Source organism: Haemorhous mexicanus, chromosome 1, assembly GCF_027477595.1.
Source record: "Haemorhous mexicanus isolate bHaeMex1 chromosome 1, bHaeMex1.pri, whole genome shotgun sequence".
Taxonomy (NCBI): Eukaryota; Metazoa; Chordata; class Aves; order Passeriformes; family Fringillidae; genus Haemorhous; species Haemorhous mexicanus.
In genome coordinates this window covers 127,784,089-127,805,031 of record NC_082341.1, presented here as the reverse complement: position 1 = coordinate 127,805,031, position 20,943 = coordinate 127,784,089, and positions in this window count along the sequence as shown.

The following is a 20,943-nucleotide window of genomic DNA, read 5'->3' as shown; positions in this document are numbered from 1 at the left end:
CACATAGTTAAACACACAATGATGAAACATTCATATAGGCTGCTCTCATTTCCCAGCTTCTCATTTTTACACAGAGCACTTAGATTTGCCAGAATCTCTCCCTCCTTTGGCAAGAGGGCAAGCAAGCAGTCATTTCAGAAACTGGTGCCAGTGCTACCTATGAGTCAGCGTGATGTATTTAATGCTCCATTTGTTAGAGGCTAAGTACATTACCCCTACAGCGCCCTAACCTCTAATGGCTCAGTGCCAGGGAGCCCAAGTCTGGTCCTGAACCTGTATTACTACTCCACATTTTACTGCAGTGTCAGTTGTCTTTAATACATACATTAGATCTAGGCATCACAGTGCATCTTTTTAACATTAGATTCTGGTATTATGAAATATATGTTTTCAGAGTATTTCTTATTTCCCTATAATGCATCAAAAATGGGCATGAAAAATTAGGGATGAATTTGAAGTGCAAAAATTTTATGTTTTCATCATTTTGTACTAAAGCTGGAGTAAAAATATAGGTGTTTGTAATATGGTGCACAGATCTGACATATAGCTCTTGATGTTCAGGGTTAAATTTAAATCTACATTGCCTGGTTACCAATCTCTGCAGTTGCACCCAGGCAGGACTAGGAAAGATTGATGATTGTGATTGTGAGATTAATCCTGTAATGTTTACAAGACTTCTGAGCTGAAACCTGGTTGGTCATATCATGCTATCCAGAGAAGGCCGCTTGGCTTGCCAGGGTAATTTCTTCTGATGCAGTAAATAACTAGGCATAATGAAAATACTCTGATGTATTCTACTGCCTGATTGATGCTCTGCATGCGATATGGCAAAGCAGTGCACTTCCTATCACAAATTTACATATACAAACCAGCAGAAGAAGCATGATAATGTCAGCATCCTCCAGAAACCCTAGGATGCTACACAATTTTATAGCAGTTATGAATTACTGTTGACCTTTCTGGCCTCTTATACCAGTATGCTAGACTCAAGCATATTGAAAGTCATCAGTCTGAAGCAGTCATTCTTTACATAATTATGGCTATTTGTGTGTGGGAGGATAGTGTTTCTTTTATTGTTAAAAATTAGCATTAAAGAATATCATTGCTGAGATTGAATGGCCCATCTGTTTTAAGCATATATTTTAATAGAAACAGAGAAAAGTATGATTCAAATTCTGCAAACTATTTTTATAAGCCAAATGATGCCAAAATGTGAACTTTTACAGTTCAGTACTTAATGAAAGAGCATGGCTTGTGTCCTGGTTTCCTGGTTTCAACACAGACTTTTTTTTTTATTCTATTTTTTAAGCAGGCTAAAAGGTCTTAGCACTTAGCACTATCATTTAAAGTAAATTTCTTGCTGGATTTTGCAAGTCTAAATTAACAGGAAATATTCAGTAGTGGTATAAAAGTCTTTCAAGTACAAATATAGATTAAATCTTTGAAATCATGTAGTTGCATTAGTTAAAGGAGCTTCCATATTTCATACTAAATATTTGAATAATCAGGCTTTCAGAACATCACTAAAACACAGCTCCTTATTATCATTTGCATTTTAATGTCCTTAAAATTATTACACTAAGGGAAATGTTTTTGATACATTATAGCATTTCCTCTAAATGTGTGATTATGTTAATGGGTTTTCAATCAGGATCCTAGCCTGACACCATAGGAAAATTTATGCAAAGTTCATACCCTGTCAGGGCCTTTAATCAGGACCATTTATTAGACCCCTGCCTTCTTTGATGGTTGCTGCTCCCTTTATTAAATATACTGACTTGGCCATCTGAAGAAAAGGACAATAAAAGGTTACTGGGGATGAAAGCATGAATGCTATTTGCTCATGTTTCCTTTACAGACACTTCTTCAATAATTAAGGAAGGGCTTTCTTTGGCCTTTTAGGCTTTTGAAGTGCATATCAAACATAACACTTAGTTCTTGTTTTTATGGAATGTTTAATGCAGAGATTTAGGCTTAAGCACAAGTAAACTAACTTAGATGCTACTAACAGAATTAATTTAAATAATTCTCACAAAAATCACTGCAGTCACGTATGTCTGCTGACTAGCTGAGCTATATTGAAGTGAGGCAATTAAACTTACTGTAATTTAGAGAAATACTGAAAACAATGGCCTCCCCCCTCTCCCCCCCTTCTTTTTTTCCTTACACTATTTATTTTTCTAGCTTTTTTCTGGTCAAACCTTAGCATAGCAAAGTCATCACTGCATCTGATAAAACAGTTTTCAATGTGAGAACTGTTTCCATGATCCATCAATATATATGCTAGTTACTTTATAAAATTATTTAATACACTGCTTAAGGATTTATAGGAGGGTTGAAACTGGCATGAGTGACACTAATTTTTCCCCTGGATCGCATGCAGAGAAAAACACAACAAACAGCAGATCTAACTAAGTAGTATTGACAACCTGGGGTTTGGATACAAATTCAATATGAGAAAACAGACTCACTTCAATGAAATACAAATAAACAACGAATTCTGTTTTGACATGTCTAAATAGGTAGTAGGTGACTGAGAGGCTTGGGTCTCATAGGAAAGCCATTAGTGGAGCATTTGATAGGAAAACGTTTGATTTGAATGCAAGTTGCGTTTCCCCTCAGGGGGTGATCTGAGTGGTATACTGGGGATTCACAGGCGCCCTTTTCACTAGAAAATGCCTGCTGGGCTGTATCTTGATAAATGAAATTTGTAGGATCTCCTAATACTAACAAGTATATAACTATATCATCTATTTAGAAGGCATGCTAATTATATTGGTTCACTGATGTTCATTTTCTCATTCTGCAAAAATATATTAAAAAGTTTTAATAATGAGCACCTGGGTCAGTTCTATGTCCAGACTGGAAAAAATAATAATACTTCATTAGTTTAATTATCAATATTTATTGCTCTAAAAAAAGGAATTCATTATTTTTCCCCACAAGCTATTGGTAAATATTCAGTGAAGTGATAGCATTGCAGCAAGAAATTAGTTACATAAATGCCACTGACCTGATGTAGAATAGCGTCTTAAGCTAAAGAAACTTTAAACTGAATAGTTCTCTGGCATCTTTTTTTGCCAGAAATAGTATCTCAAATATTATCATGGCCATCATAAGTGTTGATAAAATGAATAATCTCTAATGAGATATTCAGATGAAAGTGAGTACATCCTTGTTAGTATTTAGTTATCTCCACAACTTTGTGTACATTTCTTAAGATGCTAGGTGTTTTTGAAACAAATGATTTGGTACCTAAATTGCACAGCTAAAAAAAGCAATATATTTGATAAAATGGGAAGATTTAACTATTTTTTCTCACATCAGAATCTTATAGAAAAATAATTTAGGGTGTTTTTTAATACACTAGCCTGTGACCCCCCCCCCCCCCATAGACCTTTAAAAATTCAAATAGTTACAATTGCAAAGGAAGAATATTCAAAGAATACAGGGCTAAAAATAAATGAATGGGACACTAAAGAGTTAATTTTCAGAGATGAAGCTTGGAGTTAGGGATTGTTTATGACGCCAAAAATGCTGCTGAAGGTAATCTTAGTAAAACGACCCTTCAAAATTAGTATTACATTTAATTGCATGCATGTGTTTCTGATATATCTCATCAGTGTTAAGCATCATTTTATCTTTCTGTTTGTCCACACAAAGAAGCCAGCAGACTGAATGATACTGGTAATGCCTGTTAGTTTGAAAGCAGAGAATGCACGGTATGCAGCTTAAAGCACATCAAAGGAAATGTAACAGGACCTCGGTATGTCTTCCTATTAGACAACACGTTGTTATTAGGTAGAAATACCATTTCTTGTATTTATGCAGTTTAGCAGATCAGAAGATGCCTTTCAGAATTAGTAATTAGTGAAATAAAAAACAAAACAACCAAAATATCTTCCCTTTTAGTGAGGTAGACAAATGAAAAAAGAAATGTTATACTTCCACGAATAAAGAAAGCAGGAGGATATTAATTCATGTAAGACCCAGTTTGTTGGTTTATGTTGAAGTAAGCTATCATGATTAGCTAAATGGATCAGGTGTAAGGACATTTAAAGGGATAAGGTGGCTTCTGAACATATAAGAATATATAACATGATATAAATATATATCTGTATTTGTTCTATTTGCTCATGCGCATGCACACACATTCTGCATATGTTAGGCCTTTCTGAGAAAGAGGCAAACAATATAGATGAAAATCAGCATCTGCAAAAGGCAGCAATCCCATGATTCCTTCTGAGCCAATCACTTAACATATCATTCATAATGCTAGTCTGCTTTCATCATCCTCACCCTGTCACTGGCATCTTTCTTCATTTTCTTCTGCTTCTCAGTTCCAAGAAAGTGGAACCACTGTATCATTTACTGTCCACAACCTAAGCTGCTGATTTAAAGGCTGATTTTTTATTTTCCATAATGCCATATAACTATCCTTTCTGCTTTCTATAAAAGTTTAAGTTCAGGAAGATCTTGGGTAATTTTAACACTGAAAACTGTTCAGGGAGCTCAATTTTCTCATTTCTCTCCCACATTTTTCCTTTTATTATAAATTTTATAATTACAAGCTTTTAAAGAATATGATATGCAGTTCCCCCTTCCCTTTTTTTTTTTTTTTTTTTTTTGTTTTGTTGTGCTTTGTTTTTGTTTTTCTGGCTTCCAGGGTTATACAACTTAAGCAGTAGCTTTTAGTTCTGCTCAAGAAAATTTTTAAATTAATAAAAAAATTGCTGGCCATAATTTTTTCTTTAATGACAAGACACATTATATTTATTAAGCATATTCTCCAAATGTTGATAGTTATATTTCTTTTATTAATGATTCCTAGAAGCAAATACAGTGCATTTTTTCCTCCTCTTTTTCCCCCCGTATTATTATTATTATTGTTACAGTGGACAGTGATGACTCTGTGTCTTAAAACCTAATCACTAGTGCCTATTAAATTTGGGTTTCATATGTTGCTGGAGGTAGAACTGATTATCATAGTGAATGAAATACTTGTTTGGCGTATTCCCAGAGGGCAAAAAGTCATTCTTCAAGGTGATGCATCTCATTTGAGGAATACATTAACAATTGAAGGCAGTTAAAAATACATGTGAACTCCCAGTGAGGCAAATCTGAGGTTGACCACATATATTTACTGACTGACTCTTGCCTCATTCAGGGGAGAAAACTGTGATATGGAAGGCTGGTTCCTGCAACATATGAGACCTTAATTTACAACTCTAATGTGGCAAGTAGATCATAGCTGCTTAGAAAATATTTAGGATTTAACGCTCTGTATGGGTTTAAGATGTCTTTTGTATCTTAGAAGGTTAAAGAAAAAGTATGAGAAAAGATAAGGCTCAACAGCATTAAAGGTCAAGTTTGTGATAGAAATTAGCTTCTTATTTCAAGGTTGTGTGATAAAATAAAGAATAAGACAGATGCATTTTCGAAACCATGCTGAGATCCATAGTGAAAAGTTTTATACAATAGAAAACAGGAGACAGGCTACATAAAGGCCAGCATTATTGCTATGAAATGCCAGGTTACAGAGTGATTGTATTAATTGTAGTAGCACCCTGAATAGATGGAGTGATACAGAGGATATCCTATACAATGATGAAACATATTACTGTAGCAAATGCTATTTTTCCTCCAAATTAATTTTCAAAGCATGTGATATTTTAGTGGAAAATAAAGCAGAAATAGAAAGCAAGCCAGGGTACCAACATTTCTCAAGTAGACATGAGAACTAACCAAGTAATATATGAAATGTAAAGGAAAATGACGTAATAAAACCCAACCCACACCAAAAAAATCAGTATTTGAGCTTGTTTTGCCATCAAACTAAAAGCTATTTTATACCATGTGTTTTTTTATTCATTTGTAAAAAAGTGATTTTTCAAAAGGTATAAATATTTACATTTTTATTCACATAGAGGCACTGCAAATTTTCAATCTGTCTTCTAGGAAATAGAGTCAGACAGACATGAAGTTATCCATAAGAGAAAATAGAGGTAGATCAAGCTTTTCATCTCCAAATAGTATTTTCCTTCAATATCAAGAAAAGGTAATTTTAACTGCAAAATACATTTGTATAGTAATACATTTATATGTTTCATGCCCTTAAAAAACCACCATTAGAATGAGAACATGTGTATTGAAGATGTGGGATAATAATTATATAATTGACATACATGTTTTTATCAAATAATGTTCCAAGACAAAATTCCACTAGGGAGCTAATACAGTCCTTCCACTCCCCAAATGTTAGCACCTAAATTCTGACTAGCATCATGACATCTCTGCACCACAACCCAAGCCATCCTCAGCCACCTGGCATGTTACAACTGAAACCTCTTGAGATCCGCCCCTCAGTATAGTCAAGATATCACGACATTTTACTGCAGTCCATCAACCAGTACTTTTCTTGAAACACCATTAGAACTGCTGTGTGATACCAGGATATCCATTTTCCAAGCCAGCAGCTGAAGGCAGACTGCGAGGTGGTGAAACAGAGAAAAGGGGTAAGGATGGAAAGGAACAGAATTTTATCAGGAAACACTGCTCTCATGAAAGAAATCATTTATGCAGTCCATAATCCAAATTGTTACACAAGAAATCCTTCATTGAGCCTAGAGATCTAGCATTACATATAAAGCAAAATTGCGTGGGCTTGTGGAAGCTGGCAGCTATGTGAGACATATAGGGCTGGAAGCCCGAGGATTCTGCACTGAGAATGATGAGTTAGGATTCACACAGGGAGCTGTCTGTAAGTTTGATTAGCCAGATGTGTGAAAAGGAACCTAATGCTTAGTCAAAAATTCAGGAAAGGGGATGTTTAAAAATCAGATATATTAGGAAGTCAGCGAAGGCCAGATGTGCCTTTGGGGAGAGTGAAAGCCTTAAAGCCTTGCTGAAAGCCAAGGGTAGGTCTGGTTAAAACTAACATCTTGTTGTGGAGTTGCACATCTAATAAACTATTTAATGAGGTCCTTAAATAAGGACTCACAGAATCGAGAGCCATTGCAGAGAGGCACCTGTCCCAGAGTCATTCAGCAGTACTCCTAGCTGGAACGTACTCACAGGTGCACATTTCTGAAGAGGATGTATCATCTTGCCTTCAAGATTCCAAAGGTAAATCTACCATGTATTTTGATGTTGGATTTCCCCCCTCAATTTAATTTATAAAATAAGTAACTGAGGAGCCTTAAACCCTTGGATTCCAAAACCTGTCATTTCTTTCCCCAAAGCTCTTTTTAGATTCTCTTAATCTTTCTCTCTTTGTGGTTTTCTATGTCTTTGCTGAAGTAAGGATGGATATATATCCTACTCAACCTTTTTCTGTGCTATGTACAAAGTGAAATTGAGTTCAATTTTCCTTGAGTTTTATTTTCATAACAAAGGAAAGTGGAGGCATGGAGGCAGGTCCTGCAGAAAGAGCAGGATCACCAGTTGTCTCTAACTGACTCAGTATTGTGTTTCAACTCTGACTTACTGCTGTCCAGAATTACTCAATTCTCTAACCAGAGTCCTTTTCTTTTTCACTCTCCAATAATGATGTTTTATAGTGCTGTATTGAAAAGTACAAGCCCTACCCATTTTAACAAGCCACTCAAATCACCCTGTGAAAGTGAGATGTGCTCATAATTTGCTACCCCACCAACATCTGTGTCATCTGCAAGATGTGATTCTGACATCTGCATTTTTGATTAAGAGGTTAGCTAACACTGGATTCAGATTTGAAATTCTGGGTCTGACTGAAAAGGTCACTTTATTGTTTTCCAGCAAAACCAGCTAGTTTCTGTCATCTGTCTACAAGTCAAAATTGTATGGCCTATTCAACCTATTCTTAACCATAATATCTTTTAGTAATAAGTCAGTTGGTTGGAAGCAGTCCCTGTTACCTGCAGAATGTTTCTATAACTGAAGTCTTTAATCCTATTGAAAGGCTCAGACTAAAACCTCCATGTAACCTGATGAAAATTCCTGTCTTTTGGAGAACAATTTGGCATTGACTATACTTTTGCCTGGTATAATTAAATTTCTAGCTACTTTGTGAGTAATGGCATTTTAGTTAAATTTAGCACCATTCTGTCCCATTAGTAACTCTCTGGTTAAACTTCCGAACTCTTTGAAATATATGGAAATCACTTGGAGCCTTTGAGTCCCTTGGAATTTGCCCAGTTTTCTATTCCTTTATGGTTAATATCTATGATTTAGAGACATTCTGGTAGTTCCTGTGTGTGAGATATTTTGGCCAGTTAGTTTAAAAATGTTAAAAATCTTTGCCACATAGGGTAAAGTTCCAATTACAACAGCATCACATGGGACAGGTGCATCTCTCTGTTTTGTTTCCAACAAATAACTAAAATATCTACTGAACATTCCTGTCTTCATACATCAGTATGTGATCAAACAATCCTGGCAGTGAACCTATAGATGTTACCAATAAGATTTTTAAGGCATTCTTACTTTTTAAATTTTAATGGAAATTGATATTGCATTGAAATATTCCTTGCTTTCTTTTAGCTCTCCTAGAGGTTTTAACTATCAGCTTTTATCCACTTTCATTTGCTTTCCAATTTTCCTTCTATCATATACTGTTATTTGTGCTACTGTCATGTTTATAGCAGTTTAAAGTCAAGAAATCCAATATTACATTTTTCTTCTTAAATTATAACTTCATTGATATATATCCGGATATCCTAGATAAATTTTTCCTTGTTAATACTTGCAAATTTGGGAAAATCAGCTGCTTTAATGTAACAGTGTTTATATGAGTCACCAATACTTTTGTATTTGCTTTTTTAAAATTTTGAAGTCAGAAATTTACTTTGTTTATCAAAAAAGATCATGCTATCAGAGAATATCTCATGTTGGGGGGGCCCCATAATGATCATTGAACCCAGCTCCCTGCTCCTAGCAGGTGGAGGTTTGCCTTCAGATGCCTGATTCTCTCTTATCTATCTTTGGTGAAACATTCTCTTTGTTATAGCTAGAAACTCAGACTGTTTCAAAATTAGCTATATGAAATTACATCCTAAAGAAACAATTTTTCCTATGAGTGAATGCTTATGGAACCCTTGATGCTGCTTCTTGGTTTGAACAGTATTTTGCAGATGCCCACCTCTAACACCATCAAAACTTTGCAGCAGGCACAACTTAAATCCATAAATATCAAAGGCTTTGTGACTTTGAGTAATATCTGCCCAAATAAATATTTGACACAGCATGCTACCTTGTGAATTCTGCTACATTCTATCCTTGCAAAATTAGTTTAATGCTTAGCTTTAATTTTATATTCAAATGAAAAGTCCTAACAAGTTTATGTAACCCACTTCATGTTTCTTCTTATGCATTATTATCTTATCTTGTTAATAAATACTCAGTAACAATATCTCTGAGTTTGGATTTATCGCATATAAGATACCAAGATAAGTTCCTTTACATGGATGTTTTACATCAGCAGCGGTCTCTAAATTTGGAAGCCTTCTACTTGGGATCAAAAGGAAAATTTTGTGGACTCTGCCTAAATAATTTCTTCTTGGTGGTGAGCTATTATGTGTTAGTTTTGAATTATGAGTTTAAGAACTGCTAAACAATTATATTTAATTCATAGAACACTTACAATCATTTTAATATTCAAATATTTACCCATTCTTCCTTTTAAACTACATCCTATCAAACAGAGAGGAGTACCTTTCTGCTTATGTATCCCCCTGGCGTCCCTCTTACATTATGCTTTCTGTTCCTCACCTGTTTTTCTGTGGTCATCTTCCCAGGGAGAACGTACCCATAGGAAGGAAGGTCAACAACTTCATCACCATCTCTGCTGAAGGCACATTTTTTCAGCAAACTTGTGTCTCATGACATTGTTCTCAAATATAAATACACCTTCCATCTACAATTTGATTTGGGGACTACCCCCTTGCTTTCTTCAGAAGGATACTGGGGTGGGGGGAAAAGATTTCTTCCAAAATATCTGTGTATTTTGTTTGTCACTTCAAAAATACAATCCCTACTGTTACAATGAAGTTTGATGCAACTATTCTTTTCTAAACTCCAAATGCTAAAGTACTTGTGTTTGTGTGGGTGCCTGTGCACAGGTTGCAAGCTTTTACAGATGACAGTTTCACATGTCATAAACATTCCTGTCCCACAATTCCTGATCAATGACTGTCCCAAAAAGATACACTCCTGCCAACTTCTTCAAAGCTGCCTCATATTCAGAGAGCGCTCGCCCTTCTAGCTGATTTCCCTAGTGTAGTTTGTATCATTCTGCAATAATGTTTGTTCTAAGAACAGTACATCTCCTCAAAACATCAAGCTTTTAAACCAGTTTTTGTGGTGTCTGTCAATATTCAGTCAACTTTTCTCCTAACTTGGGTTTCAGACACTACCTTATGTTGTTCTTCAGTAGAAATTCATGAGAAAACAAGCCTTGATGTTTTTTATTTTTACCAAATAAAGCTATTTTCATTGTTTTCCTCTTCAGACAGGTTGACTTTTCCTTTTGTATACTGTCCTTGATGTGATTCTTTGGGGGGCAAAAAACCCCCTGCAGAACTGTTAACTGATTCAGACCAGTGCTGATTCCTGATCAAGTATTCCCTTTTGTATTTGGAGAGGAATCTTAAAACTCCCACTGAGTGCTCCTTAGCAAAATGATAACTTAATAGAGAGTCCTTCCTAGGAGAGATCCAACATAATTCAAGCAAAGGAAAACAGTTCTGGACACAGGTCTGTAACCACAGTCTGACTTAATTAGAAGTACCACAAGTTGCAGCAAATCTTCATTTCTAGATGTGTAGTGTTCCAAATAACTCAAGCACTGTCAGGAGCACAGACACAAATTCTACTTTTTATGTTCCTGCAGTTTCACCAATGACTTCCTAATCCAAACTCTCTAATCATACATCTCCCTGGGAATGCAAATTTCTTTTATAACTTTAGAACCCTAAGGAACACTCACCCAGCCCCCTTCACCCTTTCCCTCCTTTTCTAGGCACTGCTGCCTTTCTTAGCCCAACTCTCTCACAGACTTCTAGGGATTTTAGAACCAAGATTATTTAATTTACATTTGATTGTTTTGAAACCCATTGTCAGTTCACATATTGTACTTCTGATACAAAAATGCAAGAGAAAATCTGAAGACACTGCAAAGCTTCTGCATACAAGTTAACAGCACTGTTATTTTGGAGCTCAGGTTCAAATGTCTTGGCCATTCTTGTGACACAACATTTAAAAATATCATCTCAGGCATGGGGTGACAAGAACTGGTTCTATCTAAAACGGCTAGAAAGCCTTATTCAGATTGAGGATCACAGAAGGACCTTCTCTATTCCACCCATCCAATTCTCTTCAGTGGTGTCACACAAAACTCAAAATTTCACATGCAGAAGTTACAAATATTCTAGATATAAAGATAATACTGCATAAGCATCGAACTCTGTTTGTGATTTTAAAAATCCTGTTGCACAAGCTCATCCACTCTTAGCATCATATTCATACTTAGGGCATCACAGATTATCTGCTTAGGTGAATAAGCTTCCCTAAAGCCTTAGGATAAAGAACACCTATTTTTAGCCTTTGAAAATTGTAAATAGCTACAAAGTTTACTTATGCAGAGTATGAATATCAGGGTCACATCTGAAGTATGTCTGAAACACATATTTTTTCCTATAAGGGGACCTTCTTTAGCACTACACCTACTCTTTCATTATCCCATGCAGTCTGAGTAATTTTTTTTCATCTTTGTCTTACTCTTTTATCCATTTAGAAGCCAAACAGATCAAGAGACAGCTGAAAGAATTTTGCCAAATGTGGAGAAAAAGTAACTTTCTCAGTAAGAAAAGAGATGGCAACTTTACCTAGGAAAAGGTGTAATCCCAGACCACAACATTTCTGGTGAAACAGCCCTAATAATTTTTTTTGAACAGCCCTTTTTTATTTGATAGTAATAAAAAAACCAATTAGAAATAAAATCTTGGTTGTCTCACAGACTATAGGTGACAGGCTAGATAGGTAATATTTATACAACACATGGGCAAGCACTGACACTGTTTCATAGGGCAGGCATTCTGGATATTTTACAATGGACCCATTATTTGCAAAAAAATTTGCAATTTTTAATTATATATTCCTATTTATAACATTTTTTTCTGTGCATGCAGTGGCAAAATCTCAATAAGCAACCAACTGTAAAGCTTCTAAGTGTAAAAAGAAATATTAATCTTTGTATAGATTCAATAAATAGACTAGCTTTTCTTTCCACTGTTGAATATTGTGATTAATGCTAAGGTATTCTTGGTAATCATGAAGGTGAAAAATCTGAAGCTGTGCAGCACTGCAAATTACTTAAGAATAACTCAACTTGAGTAAATTATCCATATGTTACTTTCAAATGGCAAAGATATCCAAATCATCTACAACACTGACATCTTTAATGAGTCAAGGTTATTTTAGCATTTAGCTTACATGTGAAAATCAATAGATAAGCTTTCTCTTTAGCTTTCAGTCAAGTTCAGACATGTTAGAAGCTGGGGGAACTTAAAGTTTATTTGTGGTTCTATCATACACGATAAAAATCTGAAGAGGGTTATTCTGATTTTACCTTTGCTTGACCTCAAAGTTTTACTAGTTTGAGGTTTTAGGATGTCAAATATATGTCATATCTGACCTTCTGTTGTCAAACAGTTTTTCAAGATATTGTACATAAACTTGTCTTTTTAGGTGACTAGTAACACATTTTCCAAGTCTTATCATAGGAATGAAATGCAGATTTTTTGATTTATCTGATATGGCTGTGCAAGTCCATATTTGGAACGGGGACACAGAATTCATAGTTTAAATACATAATACCTACATCTTTTTTTTCCTTTCTCAGTGAAAGGAGATACTGTATTCTCCTTTCAAGACCTATAGATAGAGCCCATCATTTACCATTGGTAATGCTGCTTTAGTGTATCCCATGGGCGAGGAATTGCCACTGGCTGTCCTGCATTGAATCTTCACAGCTTAGCAGCGAGAAGTGTCTTCCATAGACTGGGGGGAAGCCTTGGTTTCTGAAAACAGTGGAGGACACTAATGACTCTTCATAAAGAACATATTTCTTGGAAATTATAAGTAAGTGCACCTTTGCAAGAATTCAACTTATAGTTCTAGTTGCTATAGATGTATTGCTATCAACCAGTAACTGTATATTTGTGACCAACAACTACCAGACTACTGGCATATTTTTTTATATATATCAGTATATATTTTTAACCAAACTTTAATCACACAGTTCAGACTGAGCTGCTTGAAAATGAAGGGAAAAGAAAGCAGGAGCAGTCTTTGTCAGCTGGTGCATTCTACATCATTTGATACACATACACATTTGATGTGTAGTCTGTACATGACACACACAGACTACAGTTGTGCTGCTGTTTGATCCCCCTCACTCATTCACAGATATCTGCTATTCAGTCTTAAATATTCTTGTTTTTTCAGGTTGTTTTTGTTTGTTTTCAATTTTCCTCTGTCAGCTAGGCAGTAGCAATAGAGCTGAAATGATGCCCTTTCTATGGCTTCTTCCTTCCACCAGCTTATTACTTAATTTCTCTGTACATGCTTTTGAACTTTCTTTCATTACAATGTCTATCAGACCATTCACATCTGTCCTCTGGATTTTTTTGGTCCTAATGTATATCACCATAAGTGGCATCCTTTTCAGACACTTAGGACATCTAAAGCTTTTGGCATTTCTAAAACTTTTTGTTTGTCCTTGCTCTTATCTTATTCTTTATTACTGTATTTTTATTTCCTTTCCTTTCAACCAACTTTCTTCATTTAATATCATTTATTTGACTGATTTGGTGATTTTGCTCTATTCTGACCAAAGGCACAATTAATAGCATGCCAGTGGCCAGTGTCTATGTCTTCAAACATTCAAAATTATGATATGTAGCTTACATCCATGAATTGAGGCAGGGTGAGTTTGCTTAATAAGGCTGAAGCAGTCACAAGGCCAAGGAAACAATGTTCTGGGTGCTCAGTACAAGAGAGACATGAAGCTCCTGGAAACACTTCAGGGGAGGATGACAAAGATCCCAGGGGGCCTGGAGGGCCTCCATTACAAGGCTAGGTTGAGGAAGTTAAGCTGAGACAGACCTCACTGATGTCTATAAATACCTGAATGGAGTATGACAAGTGGATGGTATCAGCTGTTTCTCAGTGGTGCCAAGCAATAGGACAAGAGGGAGTGAGCAGAGAGAGATGTACAGGAAATTCCACCTGAATGTGAGGGAGAATTTTATTGTGCAGGTGACTGTGCACTGGAACAGGTTGCCTACAGAGGTTGTGGAGTCCCCCTCCCTCGAGATATTCAAGAACCATCTGGACACAATCCTGTGCCAAGTGCTCTAGGATGATCCTGCTTGAGCAGGGAGGTTGGACCAGATGACCCACTGTGGTCCCTTCTAACTTTACCGATTCCGGATTCTGTATTTCTGTGAACATGCTTGTTTATTATGAAATATAACAGGGTTTTTTTTTTTACATTTACCTTTAAAGAGGTAAATAGCAAAAGAAGCTCAGGTAGTACGAGCAAAGGAGAGACAGATTCAGGTGCTTGTCTCCCTTGGGTGTTTCTCTGCTCAGCAGTAACACAAAAGGCATGGTTCAGAGGCACTTCCCCCAGCAGAAATGTAAAATGTGTGTATGCTATCCTTGGGATGCAATGATCAAAGCTGCTGATATCAACTCAAATGAGTGCAAAACAGAGACAGATTTCCATTTCCATTGCCACTGCCTGTGTGATACTCTCTCTTCGTCTTTCTTTAACCATCTAAAACCAATATGGTTTGAAAAATACCTTTATCTATACACAAAAGCAGAACAGCCTAATATTTATGGGAAGAATTTCATCCAGTTTATATACCCATCACAGGGTTGTGCAATATAAGATTTTTATCTTCAGACACATATATATTTTAATAATTATCTTTGGTGTCTTTAGATGAAGAACGACAAAAACTGGTCTACTGTCCCAATATTAATGTTAAAAATAATACAGGCTATAAGATACAATGTGACAGGATTGCAGGAATATTCCACAGTGAAGGCAAAATTTGTGGTATCTCTGACAGAAATGGTATTAAAGAAAGCCCATTGTGAATCTGTTCATTGCTTGTCACATTGTAGATAAAATGATTAATTATATAGTCACAGATATTTACTCAGTCAGTGTTTTTAAACTGGTCCATTATGTTAACAGTAGATATATGAACTTTGAATGTATTACTTGGGAAAGAAACTTTGCTTTCAAGCCTGGAAAATCAACTGGCCTGGCTCACTCATGTGCCTCAGTTTTGGCTGTGAGGTAGCATATATCTGAGTAGCAGGAAACGCTGACTCATATCAACTCTTGCACACATTTGGACCTTGCTACCCCTAGTCAGACACCAAGTGACCACCAGTCTAGTGGGAGGCACCAGTGCCCCTTAGCTGAGTACCTGGTGTCAGTGAAACACACTGAGGAAGTGGACAGGAGGAGGAAAAAAGCCCTGAACCATTCAACATGCCAGTTCAATTATCAGTTGATAGGTAGCAATTAGAGGTGCCAAGACAGGCACCTATTGCCTTGCAGTGCCATGGGATATTAGCCTCCATGGAGAAGGAGCAGCCCACAGGATGAGCTCCCAGCTGAGTGCTCTGGGACAAGGCAGGTAGCACTCCCACTCATATGAATTGCCTGCTGGTTGCTTCCCAAGGTGTGTACTTGTATTTGGATTTCTGCCTTGTCTGGAAGGCTGTGCAGTTTACTGCTACTTTGTGAGGCCAGATCCCAATTGTACAAGGACTCTTCTCCTCCCTCCTGGTTGCAGCAGGCATCAGTCTCAGCTTGCTGGAAGCCCTTGGGAACAAGGATGGGAACAGATCTTGGCAGTTGCAATGCAGTTAGAAGAAGCTCCCTCCCCACCTTGTCTGCACTGTACACATTGTGCCTGGGAACACCAGGTCTGGGCTGAATGGCACCACATCTGGGACTCTGTTTGACAATGTCAGTGTCAGGAAAGGGCTCTGACAAGGATTTACAGTGTAGGCAGTGTGAAACATGATAGTGTTCCTTGTTCTTATCTAGTGGTGGATTTCTTTGGCTTTCTCTGTTGACAGGTTGGTTTGTTTGTGGTCTCAGGGAGGTGTGGGAAGTTCAGCCATGTTTTTAGAGGTGATTGTTAAGTATCTGGAATTGTCCACAATCTATATTTCTGTAGCAACTTAATGGTGGCCAGTACAATAACCTTCATTTTGTTGGAAGCTGAAGCAGGAAAAATGAAAGTGTTAGAAAAGGAAGAAAATTTGGAGTATTTCCTCTGAAGTATTTTGTAGAATTTGGCTTTGTAGAAATCATTACATATTCCTTAGCAATACATTAGGAAAACTTGTCTTTCTCACTATGGACAATGTTGAAAGTGCTCACAGGTACACTGTAAATGCTATATTATGTCTTTTAGGTTTTATTCTTATTTTTCTTGGTATTTTTATTTCTGCCTTTTATTTTATATTATTTTCCTTGTTTTTTTTAATTTTAATTTTTTATTTTATTTTTAATTTTAGTTTAGTTTTAGTTTTAATTTTTTATTTTTAAATTTTTATTTTTATTTTCATTTTTATTTTAATTTTTATTTTAATTTTTATTTTTATTTCTTTCTTTTTTCTAAGAAACATTTCTGATCTCCTTAAACTGTTTTTTCTGTTTAGAATAATTAAACTCCTTTTTCTCAGCTCTGCTTATATCCCTAACATATACATTTTGATATTTTCACAGAAAAGTATTAAGAGTTCTGTAGCTTCTACTTTTTAAATAGCTCACAGCTTGACAAACGGTAAAGGCTCATTGAGAGAGCTCACAGAAGAGGAATTAAAACTTTAAGGAATTAAATAGCTTTTCAAAGACTAAGATAAAGAAAAATTTCTAAAATATGGCAGAGATGGGAGTTAATAAACCAGATCTTGCCAGTCGCAGTCTTGTACCTTCCTCCCATCCCTGTGAGATCTGGTTTTAATCCCAGTCTCTGCATCAGAATTCCAGTGGGAATGAGATCTTTCTGTGAGTCAGAGCTAAAGATGTATTCCAGCAGCATGCTGTGCTAAGTTGTGGTCAGCCAATCGAATATCAAAGGGATTAAGTCTGTGAATCATTTAACGGGAAATTTCTCCTGCCTCAGTAGCATTGATGTTTTAAGGTGTGAAATTCAAGAGAGGCTTAGTTCTCCTTTGGTCAGACAACCGCTCTGCAGCCTGCGTTATCAAGAGGCAGTCAAGAAGATCCCCTTGGGTCATGTGGCTGGTATACATTTTTGTATTACCATAGTAGGCTAGTTTTAACCTGCAGGATGTAATCCTATTTACCTCACATGTGGTCTGTGCCCAAGGAGCATGTGCTCCACTTATATATTTATTATTTGCATTACCAGAGTCCCTGGCAGCCGAGATCATAGACCAGGAGGCTATTTTGCTGAGTACTGTATATACTATATAAACATATAGAAAAACAATGCCCTCCCCTTCACTCAAGGGTTTTATAACAAAACATAACAGATAAGGATAACAGAAGGAGGGGTGGGTGTCAGAATTTTTCAGCAGATATGACCTTAGGATACTTGCAGCCTGTTGTCAATGTGTCTGTTTGTATTGCTGAAGATTTTGAAAGACAACTTTCAAAGGCATTTTAGAGGCATTTACTCATGGCTAGGGGAAGCATCTCCCAGGTAGTGGTAATAGGCGGAAGACCAGAAAATGTAACAAATAGGCAGTAACTACCATGGGCAAATGGGACATAGAAGTCAATCTCTCATTATGAAAAAGAAGTCAGGTAGGAAAAAGGTAGTTCAGAGAAAAAATTTTGAAACCAATAACAGCTAATATTTAATTGAGCCATAGAAAGGGGGTTTGATATTGTTAAGATGTCATCCAGTATCTTTGCTTACAACTGAGACAAGACTGTGTTAGTTGGGGTTTGAGAAAAACAGCAAAATAAGGCTTGCAGAAGGTTTCTATGTTGTTTTTTCACTGTTGATGTTGGGTGTTTGTGTATGTTTTTGTGGTTTTGGTTTTGGCTTTGGAGGGGTCTGGGGGAGATAAAAGTTTAAATTTTAGAAGTTAATCTGAAAACATACAGTGGGGAAAAAATCTAAAGCAAATGGAATTGGTGAAGGTGGCTGGATTATGGGCACGAGTGGCAGGCAAGGTGCTGACCTTGCTCAGATTCACCAAGAGAGAAAGCAACAGGAGACATTTCTTATGGAATTATCAAATATGTTTTAATAGCCAGTTTATGCTAGAGAAGCACCAGAGTTAGAACAAAAGACTAAGTATGGGTTAATGAATACAAATCTGCAAATTAAAAATGTCTATGCATTACCGGCAAAAAAATTACTGTTTCAATGCAATTTTCTTTTTTTGAGAAACTGTCAAAAAATCCAGAAGGAAAAATGTTTAAATATAGGTTCTATATTGAGCTGAAGTAGGGAGCTGGTAAGAGACAGTTTCAAATAATAAAATGATGTCTGGCAATGTTCAGGTCTGCTTTCCCATGTCAGTAACAGCAATTCTCCTTATGAGTTTCACAGCATAGCAATGAGGCAAATGGATCTATATCTATGAGATATATTTTTACAAAGCAAGAACTTCAGCACCAACATTTATTGTAATTCACAAAATACTGATTGAAATGTTAACAGCTGCCAGTGTTAAATCCAAATATACACACATCAGTGGTCCTGTAACCCATGAATGAGAAGTATTGTTTATTATTTTAGCTAAGGTGATAATTTTCACCACTGGTCATTCTGAATGTACAGTGTTTCAAAACCATAGCCCCTCTGGAGTATCCAAGATGAAATAAAAGCAAATGCTGGTAATCCCCCAGTTCTTATGAAATGGAACAGATTTTTTCTCTCATCAGTTGTATTTATTACACAGCTCAAGAATAAGCCTGCGTTTTTATCTTTCGTCAATTAAAACATAAAGCAGTGCTAAAAATATTCTTAGCCAAGCTTAAAGTACATAACTTTGTAAAAGGGATCTGTCAGTTCTTGAATAGCTGCTGCTTCTCCTGCCTTTGTCATGATGTAGTTAAATAGATGTTTGCTTTTTTCTCTTCATGTTAGTGATTTTCTAAGGGGCTGTATCTTCATAGTGTTTCTGTAGGTTAGCTGGAATAGCAGATCCTTACTGCATGTACAGTAAGTTTTGAACCTGGTTATAGAGACATATAAAAGTGAACCCTGCTAGGAACTCCACTTCTCATGCTGAGGTTTAAACACTGGAATTGGGTTCCCAGTGGATTTTCACTTTCACAAGTACTTAATGCAGCTTTAGGTGTCCCTAGGGCAATCTGAACTGGCCACTGAATATCCTTTTTAAGGGGAGTGAACAATGGCTTAGTTCCACCTCTCTTGAAATACAGGATTCATGTTTTCCTCTCTTAAAATTTAGTGTTCCTGGAGGCAGTCAGTAGCATTAGAGAATGAGACTGTATTTATCTATCCCAAGGCTGGGTACAATGTAGGTAAGGGCAATCCAAGCTTCCCTGTGGTGCTCTGTCAAAGCTTTTTAACCCTAAGCTGAAAGGATAACCACTCTAGAGTATGATTACAATTGAGACTCCAGGTGTATTAAAAAGTTGGGCCTTTAGGATTGGCAAAAGCTTTTGATTACAGAAAATTCTGTGTTACTTTTTGTGATGTGCATCTCTGTACTGGGGGCTGCACTGAGAAAACCAAGCAGATTTCACCTTGAACTGATTCTCACACTGGAACTCAGATCTCTGGAGATTTTTTTTTTTTTTAAAGAACAGTGATTTTATTTTTCATGAGAAAATGAGGTAAAGCATACTTTCTAGGAAAAAAACCCTAAACCCAAACAAACACAAAACCTCCAGTTCTAGTAAACAATTTCTAAAAGAATTGAAAGCAAACAATAAGTAAGATAATAATAAAAACAGGTAAAAAAATGAAAGTAGTGAAAAAATATTGCTCTTTCAAATTAAAAAATATAAGCTTTAGTGGTGATTTAAGGATTGTGATGAATACATTAATGCTTTACATGACTTGAAGGTAATAAACACTTCTGTTCTATTGAGTGTCCTCGACTCCTATTGACCTCAGGAGGAGCTGAAGGCATTCAGCACTTTGCTTGATCTGAATATGAACAAGGAGGCAAACAAAAGGAACAACACAAATTATTATTAGCTTGATAATATTCAATTATTTTTACTAAAATAAATTATATTATTTTTTTAAAAGCCGCAAAATATTTGCATGCCTACAGGTTGCTGTATTTCATTAAATATTCAAATGGCATTTCAATATTTAAGCAGAATCCATAGGCTAATTTCATTATTGTCACAGCCAGAATATTATATTACCTGAAAAGTGCTCAATAAGATTGATTTTTGTTGCTCTGTAAAATATAGTCTCCACTGACCACTTGCCAGGCTGGGTTACAAGAGTCTTTCAAACCACAAACTGTGCTGTGGTCTTTACAATGCATTGCCTGGAATTCTCAGACTGTGCTTTGAAACCCTACAAAATATCAATGACCACCTTGCATCTAATCACTAACCAAGAAGAGGCTCTTTTCTGAAGATCTTTTGAAGTACCTATTAGTGTAAATCAAAGTTTTAGCGTGTTCTTATCTTTTTTTTCCTTGCTTGCCTAGAATATTCAAAAATGATTTGTACACTTATGCAACCTACTTAAAAGAAAAGACAATAAACCTTTAAATGTTATAATTTAAACTCTTCCGTATTCTTTTATGAACCCCATCAATTCCATTCATAATTAATGAAATGCAGGATGATTCCTGGATGAAATAAGATTTCGTTCTCATTGCTAATCAATATTTCTGACCATATCTGTTTCATTATTGACAACATCTAGCCACATTTACTCTTATAATTAAGTT